Source organism: Tamandua tetradactyla, chromosome 3 (genome assembly GCF_023851605.1).
Source record: "Tamandua tetradactyla isolate mTamTet1 chromosome 3, mTamTet1.pri, whole genome shotgun sequence".
Taxonomy (NCBI): Eukaryota; Metazoa; Chordata; class Mammalia; order Pilosa; family Myrmecophagidae; genus Tamandua; species Tamandua tetradactyla.
Window position 1 is genome coordinate 101120745 of NC_135329.1, and position 23387 is coordinate 101144131.

The following is a 23387-nucleotide window of genomic DNA, read 5'->3' on the forward strand; positions in this document are numbered from 1 at the left end:
GCCATGGTGGCTGAGCAGGCAGAGTTCTCAGCTGCCCCGCTGGAGACCCCGTTCGATTCCCGGTGCCTGCCCATGTAAAAAAAAAAAAAAAAAAAAAGAGGCATGAGAGATCAGAGAGGAGAGTCAAGGAAGTTCCACCGCTGTACTAGATCTAAATTGCAAGGGAGAGGAAGGAACAAGCAAAACGATGTAATTAGAGGCATTTTACCCTGTGGGAGGAAAAGCAAAATATTCTATATTTGAAATCCAAGTGGAAACTTGAAGTTTTAAGGTGGTAGGGATAAGGATTAAAGGAACAAGGAGAAGGGGAGAGTGAAAGGAAACTGGCATCAATGTCTACATCAACACATAGGGGAGGTACTTGATCAGATACCTTGAAGAATCAAACAAATAGTGTTAGGAGAAAGGGATAGTAAAATACATTTCTCCTAAGTGTTTTAAGAGATGTCACACTAGATAAAAAACAATGAGAGATGTTGGGGAGGGAGAGGGTTGACAGGGCAGAAAGAGCTGAGAGCAGTTTGAGTATCTCAATTGATTTTTTTAAAGTAAAACTATTTTACTAGAACAAAGTCTCTACAAATGCTATTAATATTTAATTAAGATTACATAGCTTTACCATGCTAAAAGTAGTATTTTCTAAAAATACTTTAAAAAGTGCTACCCAACCTTTTTGGCTACAGTTCAGGGAGGAGTTATGGAACTTTCTATAAACCTAGAAGCTACCATCTCCCCAAGGCTAATTTTGTTTTCTACCTGATCCTGCCAAACTGAGAAAGTGAGTGTAACTTGTTGATTTGGCAAAGTACAACACTCAAAACTTCTTGAAGAAGACACAAAAATACCAAGGTTTCAAGTTTCTCTTCAGAAAGCTATTTTTCTTGCATAAATAATCCCTCACAGTTATATAGCATTTTAGACTTTTTAAGACACTTTCATCTGAATTTCAGTAAATTCCATGATGTATCATGTTTTGTTTTTACATACTGCTTTTTTCCACTATCAAAACCAACAAAATGTTGGTAAATTAGTTTCTTATGACTTCAGTACCTTCAACCTTTCACTGCTCTCTTTCCTTCCCTCTGACTTGAAAGCATTTTATATGACTGGTCAGTTCTCCTGACTCTGCCAAATTTCTAGTCTTTCACTTAACTCAAGACCTGTAAGAACTGTCTCAGATGGGATGAATATCTGGTACTTTGTTTCATGGCCAGTGATCAGGTCACTGGCAGTGAAAGAGACAATGTGGCTTCTTGAGGCACTTAAAGAGCATTGGGGTCTATCAACCAAAGTTGTAACGTAAGGCTAGACCTGGCTTTGAGCCCTGGCTTTACCATTTAATTGTTATGTGGTGTCCTCTGTAAAATTATGACATATGCTTAATACCATTTGTAAAGTTTCTCCTCACATAGAGGTCCTGCCATATAAGTCCTTGAATGAACATTGATTCCTCTCCCTTACCCCATGGGAGGAGGGCTGTTAAAGAAGGACTAGGAAGACTTGTCACCCATGGCTTCAGTGACAAGGGCTGGGTTGCCATCTTTTCTGTAGAATTAGAGATGGGAACTTCTAGAATCCCAAAATAATTGTGTGCATTGCTGAATGCTGGCCTGCTCACCAAACCTGCTGAAACCAGGACATCTGCTGACACCCCTCGGGATGACATAATGGCACCTACATACCATAATCCCAGGATGGCTTCAAATGTATACAAAAGACCATCTCCAACCAAGCTGGTAATTATACAACAACCCCAGATATGGCCTGCCAGCATCATTCAGACATTTTGCCTTCCTAACATGGGACAGAGACATTTTCAGTGTTTTGGCTTTAAAAGACCTACCCGCCACCCCCCCCCCCCCACCCCCCAAAAAAAGACCTACCACTTTTCTCCTCTCCCAAACCTCTGTCTGGATCAGATTTCCTGCTTGGCAGCACAATTTTCCCATTCTGTGGAAAAGACTTGGTCTTTACTCCCCTGTGGGAGAAAGTAAACAAGAGCCCCTGTGAATGTGACATGATGACTGTTAGGAGGGAGAATTGGAAAACTGGATGAGAAGGTGGGAAGAAGTCCCTTCAACAGGACAACTGATCTCTCTGTGTCGGGGAGTGGTTTGATTTCAATGAGCATTTACAAGTCATTTTAGTCAAATACTGCATTATTGCCAGAGGTATGTGGATGAGTAGAACGTGGACCCCATCCTAAGTACTAGTGGCCTAGTGGGAAGGACATATGAAACATATTGTTAACACATCATGATTTTGGTTGATACTAAAAACAACTCAAGACCCAAAGAACTCTGGGGTCATAGAAGAGGGGAAAGGTCAACTCTAACTGGGAGGCAAGAGAAGGTTTCATACAAGAAATAATACTGATGCTAATTAGGAGCTTCATGCAGGTTTTAACCAGCAGTTATCATGTAAAATAAAATCAATTATGGAATTTAACGACATCTCTAGTTCATATTAATTCTTCCATTTCTTCTTAATGATGTTTTCATATTTTGAAGTATGTGAATATATGACTATTGATATTAACACCCAAAATGTCTTCCTTTTTTCTTTCTAAGATTTCCATCTTTATTTTCTGTTCTACATTTCTTTACCACACTTGCCTTATGTTTGCCAGCCTCTAACCAGCCTGTGACCCAGCAACATACATCAGGGTCCCTGTAAAAGAAACACTTGGAGAAGCCCAAGATTGTGGTCTTAGTGTGAAGCTCCTATTCCTGCTCACAAAGCTGCATGCAATTCTGCAACTTCCAGCTAGATTTGCATTTTGGAAAGTGCTATCATCTTTACTCAGACAACATACTCTATGCTCTTGTTAGCCCAAGGATATCCCTGTTTTGCCCCAATCTAAAGCTTTCTTTCATTCAGCTGTCTCTGAGTCACACAGATCCATGGAGAAGGGATTTATTTATCTTGCTCTCATTTTAACAGGAAGACAGCCTGAGGTGTTGTAACCTGATAAAGATTCCCCAAATGGCCAAAGACTAAACTTGCAGTGCAGTTCTAAAATGTGCCCTCAATAGTTGCTGAAATTAAGTGGCAGAACTTTAATATTATAATTCCATACCCACTTTTGTGTAGTGGGTCAGCTTGAGTTGAAGCTTACCTCACATGTTCTGTTATATAGGTCACAAAAGCACCTTGCAAGCTATAATGCATTATGCAGACATAACTGCATTATGTTTGCAATTATGTTAGAGGCATTAACCCATTAAAGGGTAAAGTCTTTCTGCATAGATCACATCCATGCCTCTTTCCTTTATCAATATTTACATGAACTACTTTGGACTAAGTTGCACTGTTACTCCTGAGAGTCATTAAAATGCTATCCATTTGACTGCAGAGAAGGACAAAAAGTTTTCAGATTTTCAGGAATATTTAATTAAGCTGACCGTTCAAACTTTTCCTGCCTACCATTGAAATCTTAGGGAAAATAGCAGTGGGTAAGAGAATTTTGGAAGTGGAAGTAGAGAATACAGCTGAAAGGAAGGGGGAGGTGAGCTATACAAAGGTTATAGCTGATGCAGGAAATATGCATATTAAGAAAGCTACAAAGAGGAACTAAAGTAAGCGCATTGCCTAAAATTATAACAGAGGAAATAAAAATAGTGAGACATTCACATTAGGACGGGGGATGGGGGAAGTGAACAAGCCCTCATCTATCAGAATGGGAAGGAAGTCCACTGATAAAGTCTGTCTTGATAAATGAAGAAGTGGAGATATGACTGTATTATTCAGAGATAGGGAAGTGACCACCTAGAAGAACGAAAAAAAACTGAAGCTGTTAAAACATTAAACTTGATTGCTTTTGGAGTGTGAGTCTGGGGTTTGGGTGGGAGGCAAAGGGGTGTGTGAGGTGGGGAGCTGGATGTTGCAGCAGATAATTTTTACTTTTTACAATAAGCTCTTCAACACTGTTGAATTTCTGTAACATGCGCACATTTGGTTAAAGACATTTAAAACATAACTTAATAGTAAGGCCATTAGGCCCAAGAACAAGTCCCTCTGTCCAGTAATCTGCCAAGTTACTCTTCACTTCTTGAGCCTGCTTGCTAATAAATTATTTACATCTTCATCTTTTAATTGGTATCCCGGAATTAACCCTTGTGAATTTTATGTTCTCTTTTTTTCCCTTTATTTTTTTGCCTTCTGCAAACAGTTTAGAAATGGCTTCTCTATACAAAAATCTGAAGACTATTCATTATGGAAAGTTTGTTTCTGATAGGCTGTTAGGTGTAACAAAGAAGGCTCCAACAATTCAACTGGGTTTAAAACATGCATATGACAAATTCATTAAGATAGAAATAAGACCAGTGCTTGCCAGGGACTGGAGGGAGGGGAAATACAGAGTAGCTACTGATGGGTATGAAGTTTCTCTTTGGGATGATGAAATTGTTCTGGAATTAGAGAGTGGTGATGATTGCACAACTTGGTGAATACACTAAAAACCACTGAAATTGTACACTTTAAAGGGGTGCATTTTTTCCCTTGTTTAAAAAATATTTTTATTGAGAAATCTTCATACATATACATTCCATACATGGTGTATAATCAGCGGCTCACAATTGTCATTGCATAATTGTGTATTCATCACCATGATGATTTTTTAAAACATTTGCATCACTCCAGAAAAAGAAATAAAAAGAAAAAAGAAAAACTCATACATACCATATATCATACCCCTCCCTCTCACTGACCACTAGTATTTCCATCTACCCAATTTATTTTGCCCTTTGTCCCCCCATTATTTATTTATTTATTATCTATGTATTTTTTACTCATTTATCTATACCCTGGACAAAGGAGTTTCTGACACAAAGTTTTCACAATCCCACAGTCACACTGTAAAAGTTATATCTTTATACAATCATCTTCAAGAATCAAGGCTACTGAAACAGCTCAACAGTTGAAGGTACTTTCCTCCAGCCACTGTAATACCATAAACTAAAAACTATATAGAGGCATTAAGAACAACCTCCAGGTATTCCTGATATTCACACAAACAGTGAGGAAAACCAAATCAATAGGCCAAGCCCTCAATCTTGAGGCTTGTTCCTATGAAACTTATCCCCGCAAAGGATAGACTAGGTCTACTTAAAATTAGGCCTAAGAGTCACCCCCAGAGAACCCCTTTTTGTTGCTCAGATGTGGCCTCTCTCTCTCAGCCAACAAGGCAAGCATATTCACTGCCACCACCCCCCACCCCTGTCTCCAGGTGGGACATGACTCCCAGGGGTGTAAACCTCCCTGGCTATGTGGGACAGAAATTCTAGAATGAGCTAGGACTCAGATCAAGGAATTGAGAAAATCTCGACAGAAACAGGGAAGAGAGAAATGAAACAAAATAAAGTGTCAGTGGTTGACAGATATCAAACAGAGTTGAGAGGTTATCCTGGAGGTTAGTCTTACGCATTTTATAGATATCCCCTTTTTAGTTTAAGGTGTATTATAGAGACTAGAGGGAAGTACCTGAAACTGTAGAGCTGTGTTCCAGTAGCCACGTTTCTTGAAGATGAATGTATAATGATATAGCTTTCGCAATGTGACTGTGTGATTGTGAAAACCTTGTGTCGGATGCTCCTTTTATCTACGCTATTGACAGATGAGTAAAAAATATGGATTAAAAATGAATAATGGGGGAACAGTGAACAATGAAAGGGAGTGGTAAGGGGTATAGAAAAGAAATAGGGGGAACAAAGGTTAAAATCTATTCAGTATATGGAAATACTAGTGGTCAATGAGAGGGAAGGGTAAGGGGTATGGTATGTGTGAATTTTTTCTTGTTTCTTTTATTTCTTTTTCTGGAGTGATGCAAATGTCCCAAAAAATGATCATGGAGATGAGTATACTCCTATGTGATGAAATTGTGAACCATTGATTGTATGTTAAGAATGTTCGTGTTTGGATATTAAGAATTACTGATTGCATATGTAGAATGGAATGATTTCTAAATGTTGTGTTAGTTAATTTTTTTTAATTAATAAAAAAAAAGAATGTTCGTGTTTGTATGCTGTTTTGGTTTGATAATGCAAAATAAATTAAACTAAAAAAAATAGCCACCAGAATAATCTCTCAACTCTGCTTGAAATCTCTCAGTCACTGAAACTACTTTATCTGATTTCTCTCTTCCCCCTTTTGGTCAAGAAGGCTTTCTCAATCCCTTGATGCTGGGTCCCAGCTCATCCCAGAGTTCTAGCCCATGTTTCCAGGGAGATTTACACCCCTAGCTGTCATGCCCCACGTAGGGGGAGGAGGACAGTGTTCCACTTGCCAAGTTGGTTTAGAGAAAGAGGCCACATCTAAGCAACAAAAGAGATTCTCTGGGAGTGACTCTTAGTAGGTTTAGCTTTTAGGTGAACCCTACGCTCGAGGGCTCAACCTATGATTTGGCTTGCGAGAACATCAGAAATTCTCCAAATGGGAAGTTGAATATTTCCTCCTTTCTCCCCAGTCTCTCAAGGGTACTTCGCAAATACTTCATTATTCACTGATCAAATTACTCTGGGATTTATCAGGGCATCACGCTAACCTGGACAAACCTACAAAATCCCATACCCTATTCAAATGAGACAAAATAAAGTTTCAGTGACTGAGAGATTTCCAATAGAGTTGAGAGGTTATCCTGGAGGTTATTCTTATGCTTTATATAGATATCCCTTTTTAGTTTATGGTTATTGGAGTAGCTAGAGGGAAGTACCTAAAACTGTTCAGTTGTGTTACAGTAGCCTTGATTCTTGAAGATCATTATATAAAGATATAATGTTTACTATGTGACTGTGTGATTGGGAGAACTTTGTGTCTGATGCTCCTTATATCCACGGTATGGACAGGTGAATAAAAAAATATGGGTATCAGTAAGTAATAGGGGGAACAAAGGGTCAAATAAATTGGGTAGATGGAAACACCGGTTTCCATAAACTGACCATACAAGTTAAATTAGGAAATGTACTACCTCGAATATAAATTTTGCACCCAATAAACATCTCTTTCTTCAGTCTCACACAGAAGTTGAAGTTTTAAAATATGGACGATATCATCCTTTACCCTGTATTCTCATACATTTTAATCCTATCCAGATCAGCTTCACTCATATCTCTATTCAAAGTCTGATCACTTTTTCAACTCTTTAATCAGTTCCTGTATAGGTATTGTTGACTTTTATAACTTCAGAGCTCTAACTCTGAGTCTCAGGTGTCACATAAATATTTGAAATTTCTGGGAACAACCATGTTATATACAAACAGCTCAGTATCTCACAATTTAGAATTAACAGTTACAACTCCTGAATATATGTGACTGCTATAAGAGTTTACAATCTAGGACCCTTTACAGTAAGCCCTAATCTGATAACCCATGTTCTAGACTCTAGTTCACTGAACTTTTATATTATAGTTAGTCCATATGATTGAGGCATGATAATATTTATCTTTTTGTTCCCGACATTTCATTTAACATACAGTTAATGGGGTAAATTTTATGGTATTAGAGTTGTATCTCAATTAAAAACAAAAACTTCTGAAAAATGCTGCAAGGGAATGAACTAAAATGATCCTCATTTTGTTATACTTGGGGGGTATTTTTCTATCTTTTATTTTCCTAGAATTTTGGTAAAGTGATACTAATTTCATAATTTAAGAAATATTTTCAATATCATTAGCCTCAGTGTGTAATACAATCTTCAGATATCTACTTTATTCTCTCATACACCGTAGAGGGCATAATTGTTCACATTTTAATCCTTTTTTTAATAACTTTAGGTTTGCTGTTACAATCATTTTTATTTGACTTTTTATTTTTCTTTTCAACATCTTGATGCTGTCAGACCTTTGCTTGCAGTTTGCTTATTCTGCTCTGTTTTCTTCACTCACTTCAACAGATTGCTTTGCTCCTTTCCTTGAGAGCTCTTCCTGAACCACTTATAAATGTCCTAACTACATTGTGACACAGTGAAACAGGAGCTGGACTTTCCTCCCTTTAATAAGCCCTCAGCCTAAACAGAGCTGGCAGGGAATCTGGAGGAGGAGGAGGACAAGGAGAGTAAGAGGAGGAGAAATTAATATTTATTGAGCTCTTCCTATGTGCCAGGCTCCTTAGAGGCATGATTTCAATCCTTCTTCAGCCTGGGGTGGAGTGGGGGACATTATTACCCTTTTCTTTTTAATGCAGACTGTGGCTCAGAGAAGTTAAGCAACTAGCTTGAGGTCACACAACGTGTAAATAATAGAGAAAAGATTCAGACCCAGGTCTGTCTAACTTCAAAACCTATACTCTTTTTTTATACATCTTCTCTAAGTCATTATATTGAGTCATATTGCCAAGTTCTTCTCCAGAAAGTTTACATCAATCCCGACTGATGATTAGTGAATTTTCATGCTTATTGGCCATTTATGTATTTACCAATTTACATGAACTATTAGTCAATGTTCTATGTCTATTAGATGTTTATATAATTTCTTCTCTGAATTTCCTGCTCCTTTACTCTCCCTATTTTCAATTGGGTGTAAGTTTGCTTGCAATTCTTATTTGTAGGCCTCTCTATATATTATGGCTAATGATTCTTTATTTTCTATGTTATAATTGTATTTTCTGGACTGTCATTTGCCTCCCAACTTTTTTACAATACTTTTAAATGTAAAACAATTATAATTATTCACATTTCCAAATCTATCCATTTTTTTTACTTATGGTTTGAGTTTGGGGTCACTGTTCCACACTAGGACAATAAAAATATTTCTGTGAATTTTGTTCCTGGTAGTTTTTTTTTTTTTTTTTTTTAATTTTTTTATTAATCAAAAAAAAGAAAAGAAATTAACACAACATTTAGAAATCATTCCATTCTACACATGCACTCAGTAATTCTTAGTATCATCACATAGATGTATGATCATCATTTCTTAGTACATTTGCATCGATTTAGGAAAAGAACTAGCAAAACAGCAGAAAAAGATATAGAATGTTAATATAGAGAAGAGAATTAAAATAATAATACTACTAATATATATATATATAAAAAGGAAAAAGAAAAAAACAAAAACAAAAGATACAAACACACAAACAAACAAACAAAAAACCATATTTCAGGTGCAGCTTCATTCAGTGTTCCAACCTAGTTACATTACACTTAGGTATTATTGTGCTGTCCATTTTTGAGTTTTTGTATCTAGTCCTGTTGCACAGTCTGTATCCCTTCAGCTCCAATTACCCATTATCTTACCCTGTTTCTAACTCCTGCTGGTCTCTGTTACCAATGATATAGTCCAAACTGATTCTCGAATGTCGGTTCACATCAGTGGGACCATACAGTATTTGTCCTTTAGTTTTTGGCTAGACTCACTCAGCATAATGTTCTCTAGGTCCATCCATGTTATTACATGCTTCATAAGTTTAGTCTGTCTTAAAGCTGCATAATATTCCATCGTAGGTATACGCCACAGTTTGTTTAGCCACTCGTCTGTTGATGGGCATTTTGGCTGTTTCCATCTCTTTGAAGTTGTAGATAATGCTGCTATAAACACTGGTGTGCAAATGTCCGTCTGTGTCTTTGCCCTTAAGTCCTTTGAGTAGATACCTAGCAGTGGTATTGCTGGGTCGTAATCCATTCTGCCATTCTATGTCTTTTGATTGGGAAATTCAGTCCATTAACTTTTAGTATTATTACTGTTTGGATAATATTTTCCTCTACCATTTTGGCTTTTGTATTATATATATCATATCTGATTTTCCTTCTTTCTACACTTTACTCCATACCTCTCTCTTCTGTATTTTCATATCTGACTCTAGTGCTCCCTTTAGTATTTCTTGCAGAGCTGGTCTCTTGGTCACAAATTCTCTCAGTGACTTTTTGTCTATAAATGTTTTAATTTCTCCTTCATTTTTGAAGGACAATTTTGCTGGATATAGGAGTCTTGGTTGGCAGTTTTTCTCTTTTAGTGATTTAAATATATCATCCCACTGTCTTCTAGCTTCCATGGTTTCTGCTGAGAAATCTACACATAGTCTTATTGGGTTTCCCTTGTATGTGACAGATTGTTTTTCTCTTGCTGCTTTCAAGATCCTCTCTTTCTCTTTGACCTCTCACATTCTAACTAGTAAATGTCTTGGAGAACGCTTATTTGGGTCTATTCTCTTTGGGGTGCGCTGCACTTCTTGGATCTGTATATTTAGGTCTTTCATAAGAGTTGGGAAATTTTCAGTGATAATTTCTTCCATTAGTTTTTCTCCTCCTTTTCCCTTCTCTTCTCCTTCTGGGACACCCACAACACGTATATTTGTGCGCTTCATATTGTCATTCAGTTCCCTGATTCCCTGCTCAAGTTTTTCCATTCTTTTCCCTATAGTTTCTGTTTCTTTTTGGAATTCAGTTGTTCCATCCTCCAGTTCACTAATTGTAGCTTCTGTCTCTTTAGATCTACCATTGTAGGTATCCATTGTTTTTTCCATTTTTTCTTCTTTGTCCTTCACTCCCACAAGTTCTGTGATTTGTTTTTTCAGATTTTCTATTTCTTCTTTTTGTTCAGCCCATATCTTCTTCATGTCCTCCCTCAATTTATTGATTTGGTTTTTGAAGAGTTTTTCCATTTCTGTTCGTATATTCAGCATTAGTTGTCTCAGCTCCTGTATCTCATTTGAACTATTGGTTTGTTCCTTTGATTGGGCCATATCTTCAATTTTCCGAGCGTCATCCATTATTTTCTGCTGGTGTCTGGGCATTTGATCAGATCTCCCTGGGTGTGGGACCCAGCTGGTTGAAAGGTTTTTCTGTGGAATCTCTGGGCTCTGTTTTTCTTTTCCTGCCCAGTAGGTGGCGCTCGTGGCGGTCGTTTGTCTGCGGGGCAGTCGGCCAGGGAAACCGCGCGTGGAGGCGGGGGTCGCTGGCTGTGAGTGCCGGTCCAAATTGCCCAGCTGGCCCGAGACGCCAAGCGTGACGGGAGGGCCCCGCTATCCAATGTTCCCAGTCAGACCGGGGAGCCACGTGCGTGGAGGGGACCCCAGACGCCAGCCACCCCAGCCGGGAAAACGTGCACCCCTCGGGTATCTCACAGCAGTGGATTCTCCCTACCCATTCAGCCGTTCCAGAATGGGGTACGCTGTCTTTTTTGGTCTCTGTCGTGACTCCGGGAGCTGTTTCGTATTGTTTCTGTTTCTTTAGTTGCTTTTCTGGAGGAGGAACTAAGACCCGCGCGTCTTACTAAGCCGCCATCTTCTCCGGAAGTCTCCTGGTAGTTTTATAATTTGTTTTTCTGTTTAAGATTTAAGTTCTTGATCTATCAAGAATTTTGTTTGGTATACTCTCAGGGAAGGAATTAACATACTATTCTCTCTCCTAATCAATAGCCAATTGTCCCAAAGGAATTTATTTAATTTCATATACTGAAACCACTTATTTTTATGTTCCCTTTGTGGTATATCAAACTGATAGTTACATAAGAGTGTGTCTCTAAATTTCCTTGTTTATTCCAATGATGTATTCCTAGGCTTAAACCAGTATTACACTGTTTTAATTATTATTTTCTATTATTAATATTTATATATCTGGAAGGACAAATCCCACCTTCTTGCAATGCCTTTCAAAAAAACAAATAGACAAATAAAACTCATATCCAAAGACACTAAGTGACTTGCTTAAATTTACATGTGTTTTAGAGATAGAATGAGAGACTAGTTCAGTCTCTTAAGTTTGGGTCATTTATTCAAATACTTCACTAATTCAATTAATTTCAAAGATTTTTGCTGAGCACCTACTATACGCCTACCACTGTTTTAGCTGCTGGGGATCCAGCAATGGATGAAATATGAAAATCCTTATGGTTCTTTCCTGCCATGCCAGAGACCTGAATTGAATTCCAGGTCCCTGCCCATGCAGGAAAAAAAAAAAAAAAACCAAAAAACTATGCCCTCATGGAACGCATACATATTCAAAGTTAAACTTCCCAACTTTAGAGAAATAAATTTTGGTTATTACGGCATCATAATTATAAGAAGTGGGATCTTGCATTTATATTGCACAACCTCTTTTTCTTCCCATAACTTTTTTTTCATTAGAGAAGTTGCGGGTGTACATAACTTTTTTAAACTTTACAGTCTCATTTCTCTTTTTTTGTATGCAAATAGTCTCTCCCTTACATCAGAATTTGGTTTCTAAAACCATCTTTGTAGGAGACTTCATGGTTAAGGAGCTTAAAAGTTTACAAGAAAAATAACCAGGGAAATCAAGATTGTCATTAAACTAGAAAAAATACATATTTTCCTTAAACACTCATTGAAATCAAGCAACACCTCTAGCACATACCGATAATTGTCACCGTATAATTAATTTCCATTCACCACTTCCTGCTTTTGGAAAACAGTGCCGAATCTCTCTTTTATGACATTTCAGCTAGATGCATGTTCCTTTTATTTTGTAACACTTAATATTCATAAGAGGGTTTTTTCCCTTTCTGTTAGTTCCGATTACTCCATTTCTGTTGTTTTATTATTTTTTTTTCAAGGGTAGGCATGGGGAAACGAACCCTCCATTTCTGATTTTAAGAATTGGAGTAGTAGTTGACTCCCACCATCTAATCCTAAAATGACCCCAAAGAGACACAGTAACTACACAGAAGTTAAATGTAATCATATTTCTAGGTTCTGTTAAGTTAAACAGATCTGGATACCCATCCAGCTTTGCCAGGACTCTGTGTGACACTGGGCAAGTGAGGTACCTCTCTACATGAGGGTTCTCCACCTATAAATTTTAAAAATAGGGCCTGTTTCACAAAATTGTTCAGAAGATTAAATAAGCTAGAACATGTACATGCTTGGCACTTAAGTGTTAAATAAATGTTAACCAATATCATTATTGAGAGGTTTGGTAGGATACTTTCAATTCAAAGAACAGAATTTCAGTAGGGAGATGGGGGAAGGGTTATGGTGAGGATATTCGTGGAAATGAATCTGCTGGAAGTTCCAGAGGAGCTGTGGAGTCAGTTGGGCGTCATGGGCATTGAAAGTGACTCAGGGACATTGAGAAGCATCCAAGGAGGAGACGCTGGTCTGAGTCATCGTCCTGCTGCCTTGGCAGCAGTTCACTGATCCTGGGAACTGCGGTGACTCGGCGTCTCTCCATCTGTGCTGCTACCCTTCCTATTTTTGCTAACCACTTCCTCACCTCTCCTCCAAACAGACTTGATTTCAGCTTACCCATGGCTCCTGCTTGTTCATAACTGCTTCCAATAATTTCTGATCACTCAAATTTCATCCTATTCATAGTTTACATTTATTACTGGTATCTCCTGGCCTGGGCATCTGCCTGGCCTCTCTGTGAATTTCAGCTCTGGCTCTACCTCCAATGATTTTATTGTCTTCCCTTACAGTTCCAGGTCAAATTTCTAGGTAAAAGGATCTGCTTGACTCAATAACATGCCTGTTGGAACAGAAATTCTATGCTAAACAACTTCACAGGCCATAAGCCCATCTAAAACGTGTTACCTCTGGGACATAGTCTGGTTCCTGGTTCTGGTCAGCTGTAGTTGGAGACTGGAGGAAGAGTTAGGGAAGGGGTATGACAAGGTTCAGAACCTGGCTACCCTCTCATAGGCGCTGCAGGCTTTGCACTTTCCCAGAAAGGGACCATGGATGTGGTGGCCACTGTGACTGGCTTATCCAGTAAAATACACCTTGGTCAATTTTAATCCATGCATTATAGCCAAAAAGGAATTTAGCACTCACCTATGTTTTTCAAAGGACTGTACACTAACTTGAACTAATTTACATAGAAAGGAATTTATTGGCTCACAATAAAGGAAGGATTAAAAAGTACATGCCAAAAAATTCTTTCTTTCCAAATAACTGTGCTTCTTTATGTTAAACTGATTTAAAATATACCCTATTTCTCTCCTATCTGCTCCCCATAAACTATGAGTTTGACCTTGAATGATCTAATGCTATTTCAATTACTTGTTTCTGGCTTACATAATACTTGGCCCACATGTGTATGGTTTGTTTTTAGCACACCAAGCCTTCCTTTGAATTCTTTTTACTTCAGTAGGTTCTCAGTGTCTTACTTTTATCTCAGGACCCAGGTTACTTCCCCTTCCCATAGTCTTTGGTCTCCAGGGGCTTAGGCACCATTCATAGTGCTTTTCATTTTCTTTGGGCTTTACCTCCATCAAGTTTCCTGGAAGTCCTAAAATCACTCCCACTTCTCCCTTTCATCTTCTATGCTGAGCTCATGAAGTTTTCTCCTGCATATACTCAAGACAAGGTTATCGTTAGAGTAAGTAATCTTGGCACTCTTCCCTCAATTAAGGTTCATCTTGGCAACCCTGTCTACTTCTTCTTATTCATTATTTTTATCTCCACCATTTCCTGAAGTATGTCTTGATTTTATCCCCTCTCTTTTTATTGCTCACTTTACCACTCTCCCCTTCTCTTATAGAATCAGTTAATTCCTCTGTGCTCAAAAGGCAAATGTTGCCAAATCCTACCTATGCTTTAAAATGCAGATCAAAATTTTTCTCCTCCAGTAAATTTCCTAATCCAAAAAAGGCCCAAAGAGTCTCACACAGAAGTTATTGTCTCTCCCATTCATCTGATAATCAGCCATGTGCTCTATTGTAATATCTCTCATTTTATCATAACAAATTGCTATGTATATTTGTGTTCATTTTTATATGGTTTAATTTTCCAGGTAAGGTGAGGGGAAGAAAAATCATGCCACCCACTGTTTGAATCTCCATTAATATCTGGTACAATGCTTTGTAAATAGTATGTTTTCAATAAGTAAGTCTGACAGTTTAATAGATATTCTCTCACTTTAGAGTCTCCCAAATTCAAACCATTGTAAAGCTTGACACCAATTGTTTTCGGTCAATTCCTAAAAGATAGGTTCTCTTTGGGAAAGGGCCCTGTTCAGCCAAGTAAACAAGAATCCAATCAAGTAAGACCTGGCAGGGGTGAAAACTGTCTGAGGTTGACTAGATAGGGGTCAAAATTAACTGAGATTACTGCTAAAGCTTGGATGGGGTCCGTTCAGGAAGAGATCCTTAACGTGACAATGGTGGAGAGCATGTGCTGGGGTCCACTTGACTGACAGGATGGGCATGAAGCACACGGCAGGCCTAAGTCGCAAGCCAGGCCTTTGTTGGTGGAGCAGGGAGAAGGCATGGCTCAGGGGTCTGTACCTTGAGTGAATCTGAGAGAAATGCTACCTCAATACTCAGCTAGTTAAGGAGCCTTTTTCACTAAATATGGTCCTTCTCCCTCACTGACAGGTCCAGGGATGGTACAATAACCCATGAGTAAGATTTCATCTTCCTAACCAAGAAAGAACCTTCCCTGGGTGAATGAATATGGCCTTGCAAAAGTCTTCAGTTTCCACCTCACCAGAGCCTTCTTCCACGGGTGCCTCAACTCCCTTTCCACTGGACCTTGACATGTCTCCAGTATTCCCATAGGCTCCCCAGAGACACTGCACGAGGCTGCTTTCATTTGCCCACATCTGCAGTACTAACCACGCTCCCTCAAAAAGCAACACTAACTTCCTCTTTCTAGGCAGGACTTTTGCCCCGTGTTTTAGTTTGCTAGCTACTGGAATGCAATATACCAGAAGTAAATGGCCTTTAAAAGGGGGGAAATTTATTAAGTTGCAAATTTGCGGTTCTTAGGCTATGAAAATGTCCTAATTAAAGCAAATCTATAATAATGTCCAATCTAAGGCATCAAGGAAAGATACCTTGGTTCAAGAAGGCTGATGACATTCATGGTTTCTCTCTCAACTGGAGTGGCACATAGCGAACATAGAGATATCTGCTAGCTTTTTTTCTCTCCAAGCTTCTTGTTTTATGAAGCTCCCCCAGGGGCTTTTTCTTTCTTCATCTCCAAAGGCCTCTGTCTATGTAGGATCTCATGGTTCTTGTGCCTCTATTGCTCACTTGTGGCTCTGCTCCCTCCAAAATGATTCCTCTTTTAAAGGAGTCCAGTAAGCTAATCAAGAACCACCTGGAATGTAGTGGAGTCACATCTCCATCTAAGATAAAAGCTTATACCCACAATTGGATGTGTGATATCTCCATGGAGATAATCTAATCAAAAGATTCCAGCCTACATTATTGAATAGAAATTAAAAGAAACAGTTGCTCCCACAAGATTGGATCAGGATTAAAACATGGCTTTTCTAGGGTACATAATACTTTCGAACCAGCACACCCTGCTTTGGCTCATGTTCTCCTATCTGGTCACCCAAAAACATTTCTGATGTTTTCAATTTATGGTTTATTAAGCATTTCCCTGGTGTTAAATACTTAAACATTTTTTTCATTGCTGCAACCAACCCTCTTAGGTAGTATATTCATTTTCTATTACCACGTAAGAAATTACCATGAATTTAGTGGTTTAACACAACATAAATTCCTTATCTCAGGAATCTGGACATGGATTAGCTGAGTCCTTCACTCAGGGCTCTGCTAGGCTGGATTTGAGTTGTTGACCACAGCTGCTGTCTCATCTGAGGCTCAGGGTTTTCTTCCAAGCTCATTGGCTGTTGGCAGAATTAATTTCTTTGTGGGTCTATAATCCAGAACGCTCCTTTCTTGCTACCTGTCAGCTAGGAACTGCTTGCAGCTCCTAAAGGTTGCCCTGAGTTTCTTGGATGCAGCTTCCCCTCTCACAAAGTGGCCGTTTGCTTTCTTCCATGCCAGCAGGAGAGGTTTCTCTGAGGTTTCAGCATCTTTTAAAGACTTTCCTTATTAGGTCAGACACACCCAGGATTATCTCCTTTTTGTAAACTCTAAGTCAACTGAATAGCGACCTCATCAGAGGAGTGATATCCCACCATGTTTGCTGGTCCTGTTTATACTAAAGGAAAGGGATTGTGCTAGGCATATGCACCAGGGAGCTGGAATCTTGGGCACTCTCTCAGAATTTTCCGTACTACAGGGGGGTACCATTATTATCCCAACTTTACAGATTGAAAAGTTGAGGTACAGGAAGATTTTATAGGTTTACCACAATCATATTGCTTGTAAATGGCAGTGCTGGAGTAGTTTGCTGGCATGTCGATTCCAAACCAATGCTTTTAACCAATATGCTTGACCTCCTTTATTATCTCGATTTCTGCCTGCAGCATTGTTCTTATCCTTATTTTTGCCCACAAAATTGCATTTTTTTTAATCTGTCAAACATCAATATAATCCTCATGTCCTTCAAGAAATCTTTTTTGATTAGCCGAGCTTGATGTTGACCATAAGTAACTCTCACATCTCTCATATGTTTTCCAAACCCTCCTCCAGTTGGATATTTACAGGACACACTAAAAAACAAAAGCTAATGTTCTTTGTTTATGCCAGAAATATATTGACTGCTTTCTATAACTCACCAATGTTTGTCAAATTTAGCAGAAAGAACACATTATCTCTGAGAATCCCTTAACATAATAAGAAATAGAAAATTGAAAGCATTACTTGTTTCCACCCCTCAAAGGAATATTGCAAATGATATGCCCTTAGACTAAGACATAAGCTATATCAGAAAATATAAAGTATCTTTTGGAAATTGAGACAACAGGATGTAGCATCAATATGACTACAGAACTCTAGAGGGAGCTAAATGTATCCAGGAGAATCAGTGTTCCAGAAGTAGTCATGCTTTCTCTTACAGTGGTTCTCAAACTTGAGTGCACCTGAATCAACCATTAAAATACAGATAGTTGGGTCCCATCTCCAGAGTTTCTGTTCAGTAGGTCACAGATAGGGCCTGAAAATTTGCATTTCTAACAAGTATCCTGCTGATGCTGATGCTGCTCGTCTAGGAACCACACTGAGAACTACCGTTCGAGAGGGAAGAACCAATGGGCAGAGAATACAGGATACCTCATCTGGTTCAAAGTGCAGGGGGAATCTTTTTTAAGCCATGGTTGCTTTCCAACAATCCAACAGACTCTTTCATGAGGAAGAGAGCTTTCCATGACTGGAAATCGCAGAAATTGAATGATTGCTTATTGGGGATTTTATAAAAATGATTGTTGCAGTAAGCTGTGGTTTTCTGGGTTGAAGCCATGAAACCAGGATGGATCTGGGGAGATGAGTAGGGTAGAAGGAGGGGCCTCTTAGGTTCTGCCAGCTAGTCATCAAAAAGAGAAGGTTGCATTTTGAGCCAAATAGGCTGGATATTACCCAGAAGGTAGTTTTAAATTTCCCCTATATTGAATGAGAAATCAAAGCAGTTACTAGGAAGCAAGGATTAGACTGGGAATAAGGTATAGTTTGATCAGGATTGACTCTGAAAGGATTATACGACTCATAACTGAAGGATGAGTAGATAAGAAAAATCAAAGCAGAGGAGGAAAAACGAGGCAGTGTGGGATGGATTTCTACAGAATCTAGCACCCCACAGAGTGTTCCTAGTATATAAAACTGGTCAGGTGTTTCTAGATTCTTAAGGCAGGTGGTGACTGGGTGGTAAAGAGGAATCCCTAGAGGAGACAAGCAGAACACAGAGTTGTACTAGAATTGCTTCACAAACTAGAATTGCTGATCTTCAGAGTCACCAAAGGGGAGCTTTTAACTACAACCGATCTGGTGTGAAGTTAAAATGGTAGATAGACTTACTAATCATCTTAATTTGTTTAAATTTCCGTTTTACTCAGGAAACTACAAAGAAGAAACAAAAAGCGACTGAGGCAGGCTGACATAACTATCCTTTGTGGTGCGAATTAAGACGACTGCCTTGAATTAAGACGACTGCCTCTACGAGACTGGAAGAGCTCTGATAAACAAGTCATGCTGACACTAGCAAATCTGCTTATCTTCACCAGATAGTCCCTTCCAACAAAAACATTCTGCCTGGGCAGCTTTTGTAGATTTATGGTACCAAAAGATGCCCTGTCCCAGACAACTCACATGGCTCATGTCCTCCTTGCCTCCTGTTTAGGTTTGTTAATGCTACTGGAATGCAATATACTGGAATGGCATTTAAAAATGGAATTTATTAAGTTGTAAGTTAACTTCCAAGGCCATAATAATGTCCAAACTAAGGCATCCAGAGAAAGGTTCCTTGACTCAAGAAAGGCTGATGTCTGTCACATGGGAAGGCACATGGCTGGCATCTGCTGGTCCTTGTTCCCAGTTTGTTGCTTCCAGCCTCTGATGCCAGTGGTTTCCCCTCTAAGTATCTGTGGGACTTCACTTAGCTCCTCTGAGACACAACTCTGGGTTCTGGTTTGCTTAGAATCTTGCGGGGATCACATGGCAACATCTGCTGGACTCTGTATCTCCGAACATCTGTGTCTAGGCATCTGCTCTCTCTGTCAGTACTCCAAGGACCTCCAAATGTCTGTGTGTCTTTAGGCTCTGCCACTTCTCCAAAATGTTTCCCACTGGGAGTATAAGAGTAGTCCAGTGGTAGAATTCTTGCCTGCCATATGGAGACCTGGATTCAATTCCAGCCCCATAAACTTCCCAAACAAACAAACAAGGAAACCAACAAAGACAAACAAACAAGCAAACAAATTCAAAAAATGGTGCTGCAATAACTGGAAACTCACATGGAAAAAGAATGAAATGTGACCCCACCATAGAGCATACAGAAAAAAAAAGTTTCCCTTTTTAAAGAACTCCAGCAAACGAATTAAGACCCACTTGAATGGGCAGATTAACATTCCACATTTCATGGAGGTAATCTAATCAAAAGGTAACACTACAGTTGAATGGGTCAATTTCCACAGAGACAGTCTAATAAAAGGTTTCCACCTTACAATACTGAATCTGGATTAAAGGACATAGCTTTTCTGGGATATACAACACTTTCAAACTAGCACATTCTACCCTCTGGACCCCCAAAAGTCATGTTCTTTCCTTATACAAAATCCATTCATTCCATCACAATGTCACAAAAGCTTTAAACCATTTCACTAATAATACATACCATACAAAGTCAGAAACAGTACAAAATCTCATCAAAGTCAGTTACAGGCATGGTCTGTCCTAAGGCAAAATTCTCCTCTGGCTCTGGACCTGTGAAACTCCGAACAAGTTCATTGCTTCCAATATACAAATAGGGGCAGTCATGGGATACATGTTTCCATTTCCATAGGGAGAAATTGGAAGGAACACAGGGGTCACTTGTTCCAAACAGGGCGAACTCCATTAGATTTAAAGTCTGAAAGCAATTTATCATCCTCGGGGCTTTAGAAAACAGCAGCTTCTAAAGGGTATTTAGAAAAACATTTCCAAGGGTATTTGCAGTGGTCCTGCTCTCTGCAAATTCTGGGGTGTGAGCTGCAAGAGGGGGATCTGTGGGAGGACCACCTTTCTCTCGGCTCCACCGTCTCCAAGCATTGGGGCAGCACCTGAGCTCTTTGTCATCTCCAGACAACATGCTCAACTCATCCAAAACAATGGGGTAATCACCCCTTAATCCCTGATTTATGGGCTCCACCCTCTTCAAGGCATGGGTAAACTCACGCTTCTCACATGGATGGGTGGGTCTGCTCTCCTGGCCCAAGATTTCTTGGCTTCAGACCTTAGTTTCCATGAATCTGTCTTTGAAGTCACTTTTCCTTCAATCTGTCCCTTTTCTATCCCTTTTAATCCAGACTAGCAGCTCTTGCAAGAAACTTGTTGGTTTTCTGTGTAGTATGCAGAGATCATAGCCATCAGACATAAGACAAGGCACAAATCCTTTCTGGATAATTCCATTTCCAATCCTAGCTTGCCCTTTAAAGGCTGACTGCTTCCATGTTCGGTTAAATCCTCATTGTGGATTCCCTGGGGTCTCACTTTCTGGAAGCCCCCAATTTTCCAGACCATTAATTCTGTTTTCTTTGTATCTAAGAGTTCACCTCTCAATTTATCTCTTTCTTGTTGCATTTTACTGTAAACTGCAAAGAACAGCCAAACTGCATTTTCCACATTTAGTTTGGGAATCTCTTCAGCTAAGTATCCACATTTATTGCCCTTAAATTCTTCTTTCTATCCACAAAGATCACCATCCTTCCAGTTTGTAATCTCACGGTCATCATTTCTGTCTAAAGCCTTGTTGGAGATATCTTTGAAGGCCACATTTCTACCAACAGTCTCTTTAAGACTTCTCTGTTAGGATCCTCCCAACTCTTCCAGAATCTTTCCCTTACTCATTTAAAAAATTGTTCCAACGTGTTTGGTATTTGCAAACTGCAGCAGCACCCTACTTCTCTGATACCAAAATCTGTTTTGGTTTGTTAAAACTGCCAGAATGTGATATACCAGAAATGAAATGGCTTTTTAAAAGGGAATTTAGTAAGTTACAAGTTTACAGTTCTAAGGCCATAAAAATGTGCAATTAAGGCAACCAGGGAAAGATACCTTGAGTCAAGAAAGGTTGATCTGAGAAGGCACATGGTTGGCATCTGCTGGTCCTTTGATGTCTGGTTTCAAACAGCTTCATTGAAGGGTGTTTTCTTTTTGCATTTTTTAAGGTCTTTGTGTTAGCTCTGAAGCAACTGCTCTTCAAGCATCTGAGCTTCCTCCAAAATGTTTTCCCCTTTAAAGGTCTCCAGCAAGCTAAACAGGTCCTATCTTGAATTGGCAGATTCACATCTCCATCTAATCAAAAGGTCATTCCCACAATTGGGTGCGTCACATCTCCGTGGAAGTAATCTCCTCAAAAGGTCACATCCATAACTGAATGGGTTAATCTCCAGTAAACAATCTAATAAAAGGTTTCCACCCTACAATATTGAATCAGGATTAAAGGACATGGCATTTCTGGGGCACACAACACTTTCAAACCAGCATATCTCCCTCTCGCCGTTACTCTCATACCCTTTCTTTGTTCTAAGCAAGTGTATAAGTTGCTTCCCCACCACTTTGCTTTGAGTAGTAACTTTTAGTTCTGCTCCTCTGTGTGCCACTTAGCTCAATACACTTATTCTTCACCTTGTTTTTCAGAGTCTGTTTTCAACTTGACACTCTCATATCCCAGTGAGGTTAGGGTTAGCAAGGAGGGCCATTAGTAGGAGGAGGAGGACCAGCATCTGTGATTCTCAGGCACTTTTAGGTATGGAATTCATCAGCCCAGATCTCTAGCAATACTAAATTTTGGTAGTTGTTGCTAAGGCTGTTTCACAATAGGAAACATGGGCCTTTGAGGGATCAACCCGTAAGCAATTCATCTAGGCCATCTCTGTGTCAAAAAATCAATTGCTCAAAATAAAATCCAGGAGTATGGATAAGTAAATGAATGAACCTGAACATCTCCACTTTTATCTTTTCTATGCATTGAACTAGAAAATGGGACTTCATCTTTTTTTTTTTTGTCTGTTTTTAAAACAAATGGTTTAAAAACAATTGGATTGTAGCAGAAGGAGAGCAGACAGACCAGGATTTGAATCTGAATAGAGCTCACATAACCTTGGGTGAGTTGCTTAACCTTTCTGAGCCTGGCTTTCTTTATTAGTATGTTATAGAAAAGGATGCCAAGCTTGGAGGTGGTTATTGTTAGTGGAAGTACTTTTTAAAAAATTCTTATTATGTTGTCATAAAACAGATGTTTGTACTTTAAATTTCACGAAAATACAAGTTTAGGAGGGTTTTGGGTTTTGAACAGGTACAGTTGAGAGGTGGTCAAAGAGGACGTTATTTTGACCTTAAAATTTTATAATGCATTCAAATAGTATTTAACTAGGAAAAGAAGAGAAAAATTTAAAAGTAAACTAAAAACTGCCCTTATTTTTAAACTGTGGTTTTAAAAATAAACTAATATCACCTCAAGAATGCTCTGCCAGCCAGCTAAGGGGTTCTTCTTTGATGTTTCACTTATGATCTTACCCTTCTCCCCATCCACCCATAACAGGCACTCAACTTTCCATCTAATTAGAATAATTTCCTTTTATTGAAAAAGCTGCCCTGAACTGCATCATTCACTTCTGCTGGAGAAATATGTTTATCTGCTCTTATTCAGCAACTTCTTTCTTTCTGTTATCTAAACCCTTTACCTTATCAGGTTCACATTTTATGCCTTGTCAGTAAAAAGAATTTTGAACATGCAATCCAGAATATAATTTATAAATTATATTATATATAAGATTGTACTCACAGTCTTACAAATTAAATATGAATAGTGCTTTGTTTCTTTTAGGAAAAAAAGTGAATATAAAGAGATGTTCTCACATTTGCCTTCTACAGCCACTTGGATCCTGCTGGGTGTGCCCCCTGAAGGAGACCCCAGCTGTAGAGGGCGGGTTAGAGCTGGGGAATTTGAAAACAATGGGGCCTGAAAAGGGAAAAGTCCCTCTCATCTCACCCCTGACACTCAAGTTCCCAGTTCTCCACCCAAAAGTGGCCGCTATAAATAGTTGTGTGTTTTTTTCTGTGTGTATTTTTTCATTGTTCATTAATTTATTCAACAGAAATTTATCAGGT

General features: G+C 38.9%; 1 long non-coding RNA gene across 1 annotated transcript in view; it reads right to left on the reverse strand.

Moving 5' to 3' along the window:
* Positions 1–1910: 1910 nt before the first annotated feature.
* LOC143676268 (uncharacterized) overlaps positions 1911–23387 on the reverse strand; it is a 98694-nt gene continuing 77217 nt past the window's right edge. Inside the window, exon 4 of the long non-coding RNA XR_013171966.1 lies at positions 1911–1978. This is a non-coding gene — a long non-coding RNA (uncharacterized LOC143676268). The remainder of the gene's footprint in view (positions 1979–23387) is intronic.